This window comes from Strongylocentrotus purpuratus, unplaced genomic scaffold, assembly GCF_000002235.5.
Source record: "Strongylocentrotus purpuratus isolate Spur 01 unplaced genomic scaffold, Spur_5.0 spur5_contig_222, whole genome shotgun sequence".
Classification (NCBI taxonomy): domain Eukaryota; kingdom Metazoa; phylum Echinodermata; class Echinoidea; order Camarodonta; family Strongylocentrotidae; genus Strongylocentrotus; species Strongylocentrotus purpuratus.
The window spans coordinates 1-11884 of record NW_022144868.1 but is presented as its reverse complement, the minus strand read 5'-3'; the positions used below and the strand labels follow the sequence as shown (position 1 = coordinate 11884).

The window sequence follows — 11884 nt, the reverse complement described above, 5'->3', positions numbered from 1 at the left end:
TACTCTATTTTGACAACCCCTACCCCAAACTACCTTTTACACTTGACTACACGCAGACACCTCCATCTGATCGTACACACACACAAATTCTCCCCCCCCCCAAAAAAACCCCACATTTTCCTACCTACTACCCTGTTTCAAATACCATGCATCGGAAGCAGAATATTTTTGTTTTGCCTAAGCTCACACCCCATTTTTTTCATAAGATGCAATTAAATGACTTCAAATTTCATAATTCTTTTTGTAGGTTACATTGTACTTCAACGATACATTGTATCGGGGTAATCGTGTGAAGAAAGTGTCCAGCGAGAGCTTCAGCTGTTTGACTCGCCCAATTTCCCACCTCTCGTCAAAATGGCAGTCAATATTGAAGGTATTGTTGGAACTTAGAGATGCTAAACATGATTGATCACACAAAAAGGAGCACATGTGATGATCTAAGTTTTAAATGATGTGTTTTGTTGGTAGAATTTGTGGGAGGCATATGGCTCGACCGCGTCGTAGCTGCGTCCTTTGCAATTCAGCTTCTGCTGTGAGTAAGGACGAAGTAGCACCGCCCAAAAAAATTTCAGTTCAGAAAACAGAAGTCTTGCAAAGCATATAGGTGTTAGATCTCTGCCAGAATCATTACACATACATTCTGTGTACACAGGCCATTGGCATGCATGACCCTTGGTCACTGCCATGGTTATCAAAGAAATTAGAGATCACCAAGCACCCTTGCTTTGGGCTTTGAGGACAAACAAACTGTCTTCTTGTTTTTTGATAAAGAAACTTTGCTTACATGCTTCGAGTAGGAACCAGAAATGTCTGGAGCAAATGTCTAAAAAGTTAACAATGATGGCGATTATATTTCAGATATTTGATCACTGTTTGAGACATTTTATGTAGACCTGCAAAAACTCTTTATATTTCAGAAATTCTGTTAACCTCAAAATATCTGAAACGTAAGCCTATCAAGCAACTGGCTATGTAGGTTTCAGATAGTTCCAGGTGACTGATTGGCCAGTTTCTTGATAACCTTACGTTTCAGATAATTTGAGGCTAACAGAATATCTGAAATATGGTGGTATTAAGTTTTAACAGTTTATGTTTCAGACTTTCAAAACATCTGAAATGTAATTGGAGGGGATTCTGTTTTAGACACAAATGTCTGAAAGCGGTGACCAAACGTCTGAACTACAGTCGTCATTGTTCAGTTTTCAGACGTTTGTTTGGAACAAAGCCTTTCAGACATATGTATCTGGTTCATAGTGTTCTTTGTTCTGATCATAACTCTCAGACGTTTTGTTTGGAACAAAAGCCTTTCAGACATATGTATCTGGTCATAGTGTTCTTTGTTCTGATCATAACTCTCCTATTCTCAGTCGCTTTAGTAGTTGATGTTTCTATATTGTCTCACCAGTGGCCTGGGATAATCTCTTTCGACCCAACACCTTAGAGAGTTTTCGAGTTCACACCTACATGGAGAGCAACGTGGGTCTGCTCAGGCTGTTCCCTGGTATCACAAGGAACCGGTGAGAAATTGCACTGAACTCTCTTTTAGGTACTCATTAACCCTAGGGTGTGTGAAAAATCATATTAAAATTGAGGATTCAGGACTGTTATGGTTGATCATTTCTAACTGTTTTGGGATATAAAGAAGTAACCATGCACTATAGGAACCCGAAATGTCTGAAACACTTTTGTTTTCAGAGATTTCACAAACATTCTTCCGTAAACACTCAAGGATAATCTTTTGTAAACTACAGAGTGTGCCCAAAAAAGTGATACATTATTCAGAAAACAAGTAATTAAAACTTTTTAATGTTTTTTCTTCAATGAAATTATGTTTACATTAAAGCCTGACTACAATGTATATCTCAATTCACTCCTTTTTACCCCATTCTATTTGGGTCCCTAGATCCAGAAAAACAATCAATGAAGTGAAAGGGTGTACATTTTACTTAGGCCACTCTCACCTGTGATGTCACCAACTTCAGTGGAAATTGCTGCCGGACAAATTTTCACTGCCCGAAACGAACGGCAGGGAATATCGATCGCACAGTGCTTGTATGCATGGGAGCGCGCGAAATTGAATTACCCGCGCTTTGTTCAGGCACTGTGCAGTCGATAGGGCCAATTACATACGGGCATGTGTGTTTGCGCTTGGCAATTTCTCCTCGCGTAATCTTTAAATTTGCAACTTTTCAAACTGCATCATTTTTTAGACACCGTTGTCAATCTTGGACGATTTACAGTCTTTGGTAGCAAACAGGGTATCAAAATGTAGCTAACGAAATTCCCCAAAGGTCTATATAAATGACGTCATCATAAGTCGATCAGATTCAAATTGATAACCCCTCAATGAGTGTGGAGTTTCTTTTTTGCGGTGTTATATTATGGTTGCTATGTGCCAGTAAAATGCTGTTTTCCTTGTGGGCTGATAGGCCTGCTTCTCAAAGTGTGCTTACACGAGTGTCATGCTGCATGCATGGCCCTCCGTGTGGATATTTAAATAAGTTGACTTCTATGTCATAGGTCATTAGGCCGTTAGATCTCTAGAATAATTGCCATCCACCATCATGAGAGATTTTGAGGGTGTGTTCAGCCTTCTTTCTTGCTACTAAACACTTTATGCTGATTTTTCCCCAATGTTCCAGGTAAAGGCCTTTTTAAGTCCCCCATGAAGGGCGTGGTCCTGCAGACGTTTGGGGCTGGGAATGGTCCTGACAGTAGGAAGGACTTGATGGAGGTCATCAGGGAAGCCACACAGAGAGGAGTGCTCATCATCAACTGCACACAGTGCTCCAGGGGTACAGTGTCTGCGGCCTATCGCACTGGACGGGTAGGTTAATTTCACAGGAAAAGTTTAACGGAAATAATGCCTTTCGGGTTTGAAGACCATTGAAACAATTTTAGTTTGCAGTAATAATAATAATAATAATAATAATTACCGGGAATGGGTCATTTGGGAGACTTTCCCATAGACTTGTGCACAAATTTGTCCAACTTAAATATGCCCTAACCAATAATCCCTTGTCCTTTTGTGCACGAATTTCGGTATTTTTACTAATTAGACCACGAGCCACAAATATAACCTAATTGCGACAATAAAATTTTGCCTCTAAAGGGGGGCTGCGCCATAAGGGAGACAGTTGTGTGTCTCCCTAATAGCCGGTGTCTCCCTATTATTGAAGAAATTACAATAACGTGTCTCCCTAATAGTACATTTAGTAGTATAATGCCGAGCACGTATCTATCAACAATTAGGTACTCAAGGTGCTGGAATGGGTTTATAATCATTTGAAAAGCTTGTCACTTGACTTTAGACTGCTTAGATTGCTTTGTGAGGTCTTGTCTACAACTCTGCGCTATCACTTTACTTTATCTACTAATAAAGGCAGGTATCATACCGACACAAAATTCCATCAAAAGTCTCTGGCTGCGAATTTGATATATGTGGGGCGTTCTTGCAAAATGAGACACAACTGGGCAAAGGTTGAAATGAGGGTTTGCGGTATAAGAAAAGAGAATAAAATTCTCCTTTATGAGAAAGATTTACGGTAGCACCATGTGACAAATCTCTTTTGTGAGTTTGTGAGGTTCTGAAAAGAACCGGGGTAAACTCAGCGTTTTGGACAGTATGCCTTGCCTGTCATCGGGAAAACTGAGGGATTCCAACGGTGAAGGAGTGTTATATGTAGTGGGATTGGAAGCAGTGAAGCGTGTGAAGAATGTAACAGTGGAGTCCTAGCTGGAGCAGGGGGATGCTGGATGATCAGTGAGCGTGTCAGGCAGAGAATACTGTCCGAAACATTGAGTTTTCCCCTGATCGTTTCCGAACCTCACATTTGCAAAAGATATTTGTCTCATGTTGCTACCACAAATCTTTATCAGATTGCTATCTCAGCCATGCAAATCTTCAAATCTCATCCAACGTTCTCCTTCATGTCCTTACAACATTGTTTATTGTACCTTAATCAGACATTCCGTTGACAAGTAATGGCCGTTTAAAGTTTTGTAGTCATGAAAAAGAAAGATGCTAATTATTTTCCTTAAATTTCCTTTTTGTTCATGGTTTTTATACTATTTCTATTAAATATGTGTGGTAGACATATCAAGAGTTCAAGTATCAGTAAATCTGAAAATTGAAAAAAATCAACCCTCATACATTTTTTTTATGCATTTGCCTCCACTACGACTGTGCCCAGTTCCATCTCATTTTGCCAGAACACCTCACGTTTCATTGGATAGACTCATTCGTGGTTTTCTCTTTTGAAAACGACACAGTCTCTACTGGAGGCAGGCGTCATACCAGGCAGTGACATCACGCCAGAGGCAGCCTGACCAAACTCTGCTATGTCCTGGGCAAGAAGGAGCTGTCCCAAGGACAGAGACTTGAGATGCTTAGTTGCAACCTGCGAGGCGAGATCAAAGTCTCCGGCAAGCACAAAGAGAGCAGGACGTTACAAGACAGCGAATTCATCCGGGCGGTGGTCGACACACTGAAGCTCACCAGCAGTCAGGTTGGGTGAAATTTTCACAGCCAAAAATACTGCCCAGGTTATCATATTATTTATAGAGTAAAGCCTGTCAAACTGTATTTCCCTTTTGGCAAAGATAACCACAGAAACTTAATCTTTTATGGATAGTAAGCCACTGAAATTATTCAATTTATTATTCATTTAACTAATCTGGCACCACTAAAATCCCATTGTAATGTATTGTATTTGTATACATGTTTGTAGTCATTTTTATTGAATGCAGGGCCCCAATGGAAACCAGTTTTGAACTGTTTGGGCATACCCTGGGTAAAGAAATGTAATAGATAAATAAATAAATAAATAAATAAGTTCAGTTGTTCCAAAGATCCTTTGGTCTAAAGTTACACTGTCCTTTAAAGGTCCCTATAATCAGGGTTCAACTTTAGCGGTAGCCCACTAGCCAAATGCTAGTCAAAACAGCGACGGGCTATTCAAAGTATTCCTTAAGTAGCCTGGCTGGCAAGTCCAAAATTATTGGGCTACGGCAAAGATGAAAGGACAGGAAGAAATGAATCATTAAATTCAGAAAGCAAGCCTGTATCAATTTGTATCTAATTTTATTAACTGTTTAGGGTTAAATTCTGAGATCTGTTTATTAAAAACACTGACAAGATTGCCTCAGTATATGATACATTTGACATGTATGCACACTGTTGTTATGAAACACTCTATAAAAGGAAGGCTAGTGAAAATGCTCGTGGGCTAGTTAAGAGTCTTTTTTAGTAGCCCAGCTGGCTAGGGAAAAAAAGTTAAGGTCAAACCCTGCTGTAAAGTTTCCTTTGAACGATATTTGTGCTTGTTTTTAGGCTTTGGCAAGCCCAGGTTGAGCTATGAAAGGGTTGACAAACTTGTGTGGCTCAAGACATACGGCAAAGACTAAAATCAGCAGAGAATCTGCAGTGTTCAAGTTTTGTGCACCGTATTATGGCAGCAGAAAGTGACACTGAAATAGCGACCATACAACTCTTCATATTGAACTCATAATTCTTAACTTGTTATGGCACTCTTTGCTTGATCCAGGAAGTTTAAAGCTGTACAAGATGCCCTCTTCACTCCACTGATGTGTGCTGCAGCCAAAAATGGCGACTTGGCATCACTCAAACATTTCAGGGAATGTGTAAGTTTTCATCATTGCTTATCTGTTTTTGGATCGCACATTGAAAATTAACATAACCTGCATACATAAATGAAAAATTCTTAGGAGTTGGAGATTTTTGCACAACTGGCTCTCATTGGTGAAAATATGGAGCAACCCTGCCCAGCAGTGTAAGGCAGATTCAGTCTCAGTTTCATTTCTCCCTAAAATCTCAAGTTTCACTAATCAAGGCTTTTCTTTGATTTAAATCATCCCTCAAGGGAGGTGACTTGAGTCTTGCTGACTACGATGGGCGGACACCGTTACATTTGGCAGCCAGCACACGGAACCTTGACGTTGTGCAGTACTTGCTGGAAAATGGCTGTTCGATTTACGCCAAGGACTCATTCGGCAACTCACCTTTCTTTGAGAGTATTCGATTAAAGTGAGTATTCTATTAAAAAACCCAGAATTTAAAATTTGCAATAAAGAGTTTGCAAGTCATGGCCCAACGTCATGGAGCAGCTGAGCAAATTTATGGGCTATGCAGAAATCTGCGTAGAAACTCTCAATGCCACTGCTCATTACTGCATTAATAAAAGTAACCGGGCAATTCCATGATACCTTTTGTTACATTTAAACCGACGAACCTGTGTTCACAGGAACGGAGTGCCCATCTCTCTTTCGAAGCGATTGGGCCAGACTCGAGTGCATCAAATGCTGCTGTGGGAGGCACCACACCTCCTCCACAGCGAGTCTGTTACCTTCCCAGCATTGAATAATGCCATTACCCATTTAACACGGCGGGGCTCGAACCCACAGTCTCACGATCATGAATCCTATGCTCACCATTAGACCACAAGTGCCCACAATTTATACGGATCTTCCATCATGTCTGTGCTGTTACTTTATATAAGCCAAAGCAGTTGGGGTGAATTTTTCTCACAAAATCTCCCTGAAGTTAAGTGACTAAACTACAAAAAAAAAAGAGGCAACAAATTTACTTCCTGTTGGTTTTTCGGAACGTTTTTTTATTGGTAACCCGCATTACAAAAAAAGGATATGTCAAAAATTTAAATACCTTTACAAAAGCGTTCTCATACTTTGCCCTGTTGGAAGAAAGTTTCAGTGCCCTTACATCATTAGGGTGTACGTTTTAAAAAAAAAATCATAAAAATCTCTAGAGGGATGTATTTCGGTAACTCAAGTTAAGGTAACATTATAGTTTGTCCGCTCATCTTGGTACAAGTTAAAAACATATTAGAAACTAATAATTAAACAAAAATCTCTTTTTTGGCAAACAATAAGAACCTTTTTCTCTTCCTTAAAAAACAAAACTCACCATAACACTTGCTTTTTGCAAGTGAAACAAGATGCCAAAATGACTACCTAAAATCCTAAGCTTTAGCAAAATACAGATTTCTTGATAAAAATACATTTGACCATATTCCATTTCACTGGCACACCCGCGCAAATGAAAGTTCTTATTCTCTTTAATTTGATTCCACATTGAAGTTGTGATGCTTGTAGTTCTGATGGAGACTGTCCACTTTGCGTGGAATTCCCCAACCTGCTACGCAGTCTTTTGTGCTTACTAGAATTCTGTCCATAGCAGCTCTAGAAATTCACTCCAGATTAGAGGGGATCTCAGTAGCACCCCACCCCTTTCCATTAACTCTCTGTTTGTTTAATTTAATTTAATTAAACGCATTTAATTCGTTACTGTGCATGTACATATGTATCGTGTCTCCACTATCAATACCCCAAACGTGATGATACAATTCGAGGATTAATTTGCTGGATTCAACTCAAGCATTAAGGAGAATAATCCAGGGTATTCGAAGCCAATTAGTGCAATGAATCATGTGCGCCAAAGACCATTCATGTAAGTCGGCAAAATGACGACTTATAGCATATATCGGCATTCGCGTAAGTCGTCACAAATTCTCAGGTCCCGAGAGTGCCAGTTTAGCCTGAGTTTACTGTAAAGGATCATTTCATCGAATAGTATCAAAAAGCTTACTTGGATTACAGATCATACCGGTATAGGTACTAAAGTCCCGTGAAATTATTCCATCTGGCTTGCTGTCATTTAAAAAAATCAAGAAATGTAGGTGATTTCAACGATCAGTTAGTTGACTGATTTTTGGAAATGAAGAGTGCTGTTGATAAAATCGTGTTTCCTGATCAAAACGTTGTGCATGGTTTTTCACAGTTTTCTCGAAAAATGTAATATCCACTGACTGAAATTTCAGCTAGTTAGGTTTAGACCATACCCCGGTATAATCTTCTTTGGATTTGAGTGGTATTATTATTGGAAACGAACAGAATGCATAAAAAGCCAAATATGCCTTTAATCCTTACATCCACAGACTTTACTTGGGATGTTATACCAAATGCAACAAAATACTACTACCCTACAACAGAAAACAAACTAATGCTCATGAGTTTTTATTTTGGATGGATTTGTTTCTCTCATTTGGCCAGGAATCTTGAGGTCATCAGGATGATTAAGAAGACAGGAGGACATCTGATTCACACAGCTAGACATGAGCTGGGAACAATGGCTATGCCAGTAAGTCATTAAATTATGATTGAAACAAAAGAACGCTGTGGAGTTATTAGTTTCAGGGCTGCAGACTTCTATACTTGAACCAATATCACCAGTAAAAAAATCTGGATTCAATAACAACTAAATTCATGTTACTAAACATTTTTATTAGCAAGATTCATTTTTTTTCTTCTTTTAACCCTCCACCAACATGAGTTCATAAGCACGGTTTACTCAGTGCTTTCCAAGGGCTTGTATGGGAGAAATGCACAAATTTACTTTGCTGGGACTCGAACCCACGACCTCCTGCTTACTAGTGCAGACGTCTTACCACTCAACCACCAAGCTTGCTCCACATGTGGTCAGCTTGCCAGTTGAAATCTGATACAGCAGCAGTAATCCTAATCAACCACTATTTTGTTTGATGAATTTTGCATCGGGATGTTTTTTTTCCAGTGCAGCTGCGTTGGATGACAGGAGTTGCTGGAAGCATTCCATGAAGCTGGGGAAGCTATGAACGCCACCGATTACTGTGGAAATGCGCCACTACATGTGGTAGGTGGTCGCTTCCTATAATGTCTGAATAACCAATGATGATCAAGGCATGGCTAACAGAACGCTGCCTTTTTTTACCTAGATATCCACATGGACCGAAAAGGAAACTTATATTTTGAAGTGAAATCCCCATTTTTGTCTCATTTTGGAACAATTCATATAAACCGAGAGCATGCATATCAGTATACAAAATAAAAGCTATCTTGTCCTCAAGTAATGGTAAATTCTGAAATTACCACAAAAAACGCTAGTCTTTAAACAGTGCTGTGATACTTTGTCGTACTTGGCATTATGTAGTCATGTAGCTTTAGATTTCATAATGCATAGAATTAAGCTGTTTTCAAAGTATTTTCACCTGTTTAGTTGCTCAGGCTGTGGCTAAGATTAAATCAGGCACCGGTAACTGTTTCCACCTGATTGGTTGTATTCATCACTGGCATAATTAGGGGGGGGGGTGTTGCAGGGGAAGGACGGAACATCCCCTGAGACTTGTGACCTCTCTTTCATTCCAAAAAACCCCTCCTTTTTTTCTACTTTCTGGGCATCTGCAACACTCTGTAAAAGGTTTTTGTTTTGCGCACAAACAGATCCGGTTTGCGAGCTGACTGGCTCCCGGTCCATACATTATCGATACCGATTGTGTGCCGGGAACCAGCATACTCCGTGAGAATGAAAATATTGTCTGGCAGCCAAAAAATTCAAAAAGTGTAAAGTAATAATTTGGAAACTTAACGCGTGCCGATTTGTTTTTGGGTCGATGTCTCATTCAAAATGAATAACTTTAGAAAAGGAATCTATGTTTTGGGATGAAACTCGAGAATAGCATGGGGAATGCATCTGTAATCTCTTGTGTAAAGCTAGAAGCTTAATACTATATTTGATCTTTTGTTTCCAGGCAGTCATGAAGAACAGCAAAGGTTGCATCGAGTTTCTGTTGGAGGCTGGGGCTGACCCAAGCTTGAAAGACCATTGCAATAATACAGCTCTGAACATGGCTGAGGAGAAAGGTTTGGATGGAGTAGTTAACCTCATGCAAGGAGTAACTATTAGATCGAACACATCCAGCATCAGTTCGTCATTTAGCAGCTGAAATAGCAGTCATTGTCATAGTATCCTCTTTCCTCAAATCCTGAAGAATATTGAAATATGAGGTAGGAAATTATCAAGCTTAACCAGTTCGCGTCGGAGGACGTGATAACACACACTGGCTGTTATTATACATAGGCACGGCTGGTTAAGATTGTCAGATGTCAAGATTGCCTCCACTGCCCTCCGGGTGACGTCTAAACATGCTAATCCCTTGTGCCTATTGTACACGCACACAAAGTCTGTGAAGACTGTTGGCGCTGAAATGACCCACGTACTGCATGCAATCACAGTACCTGCAATCACATGTAGCCTTCACTCGGTCCACGAACCGTACAACCGTGAATTTTGCAATGCAATGGGACATGATCTAATATGCACATTAGACGCATGCGCATTAGCGTATCAAACAGCTATTCCAAAGAAGCTCACTTGCTCACTTGCAAAGCTGTGATACTCGCATGGCATGGAAACAGTATAAAACACCTGGTTAGAATGGCCGAGTACACGGTCCACCAATCAACCCACCTACCCACCCACCCAAGTGTGTATTTACCTGCAATCGGGGACCCCCTATTGAGCTTTTATAGGCATAGGTAAATTAAAGTCTTGAGCGAAACTTCAGAGAAGTTGAAGAAGTAAGGTGGTTGTGGTGCAAGAAAAAGGAACCCAAGTGTTGTTTGACGATCTTACTTGCTACTTCTCTCTCTTCATTAGGGCTTTGCATGGGAAACCGGGTACCCGAGTACCCGACTGTCAATGTCGGGAACGGTTCCAGATTATGGAATCGAGAGTACCCTAACCATCTTCAGAAATTACTCAGTAATTCTCAGAGAAAAAAAGACCAGCATCGAATGTCATTGATAGAGAAATGTTCAAAATGAAAAAACAGACTACATGGAAAACAAACCAATTCCATGTTTACGATGCTCGTGATAGTTGCAATTTTTGCCATAAAGCTAAAGAGCTCACTCTATACACTTGTAACTTGCGTACTGGCGCACCGATATGGGGTAGTATTAGCAAGCTGACCTTTATGAACAATCTGAACAGCAACTTCTGAGATTGACATTTTTGGGGGGTTGGGTTTCTTTAATGGGTACCCGAATACCCGTATTTTTTTCAATAGGGTACCCATTTCTTGTACTACCCGTTGTTGGGAATGGATGAGTTGATACACAATTCTTTGGTTGAGGACTGTGTTTTACCGTGACTGTTTATTCCACAACAATTATGTTATTTACACATTGATTGATTGAACTGGTTACAGTGAATGAGACAAAGAGAACTGACGGTGAACTGACTGGATGAGCAGAACGAATTAACTGACTACATGATTGGAATTGAAACAGAATAGAATAGAATAGAATAGAATAGAATAGAATAGAATAGAATGAAGAACTGCTAGTGGAGCAGGACTTATATACTGGTGGAAACAGGAAGTCTTGAGAATAAGAAATACTTAAGAATGGGAAAACTTAGTCATATCTGGTTTCCTTGAGTCTCAGAAAATGACTAGGAATGAGTAATATAGTTCCTTAAAACAAATGATCTTGAAAGTAACTTGGTTGTACTAAGAAACTGACCAATGACTTGTGTGTGTGGGCAGTGAAGGTCATTTACTCTGTATAAAAGTATAGGGACTACACATTGCATAGGCACTGTGTGGGTGTATGTGTATACAAGGAAACGATGAGTAATGCATCAGGAGAATTAATCATTAAAAGTTCAAAAGGAACATTGATAATTAAAGTGTGATAATTAACTAAAAATTAAGACGAATTGATAATTAAGAATTGATAATCTGAAAACGCTACAGGAGCCCCCTTCCAGTGAGTGTGTGGCAATTAACGAGCGAATGTAACATAGCGTTTAGGCCAATGCACTCTACGTCAGAACGGGTTGTGCGAGTTGCGTTATAGTGTTCTCAGGATGAATATTTGAGTCAACTGAGGGGTTGGACTGATGTGATGATTTCGGAACGGCGGTGTTCTGAGAAGAAAGTGTCTAAATGCGCACTTTTCAGTCGGTCGATGCTGATAGTATCTGTGCGATTGTTCAAATCGACGACAAAGTGTTTAGCAGAACGGC

At 39.9% G+C, this 11884-nt stretch overlaps 1 pseudogene; it reads left to right on the top strand.

The window, feature by feature from the left end:
• The first annotated feature begins 247 nt into the window (after positions 1–247).
• Positions 248–9714, top strand: LOC115922334 (annotated as a pseudogene).
• Positions 9715–11884: the final 2170 nt, after the last annotated feature.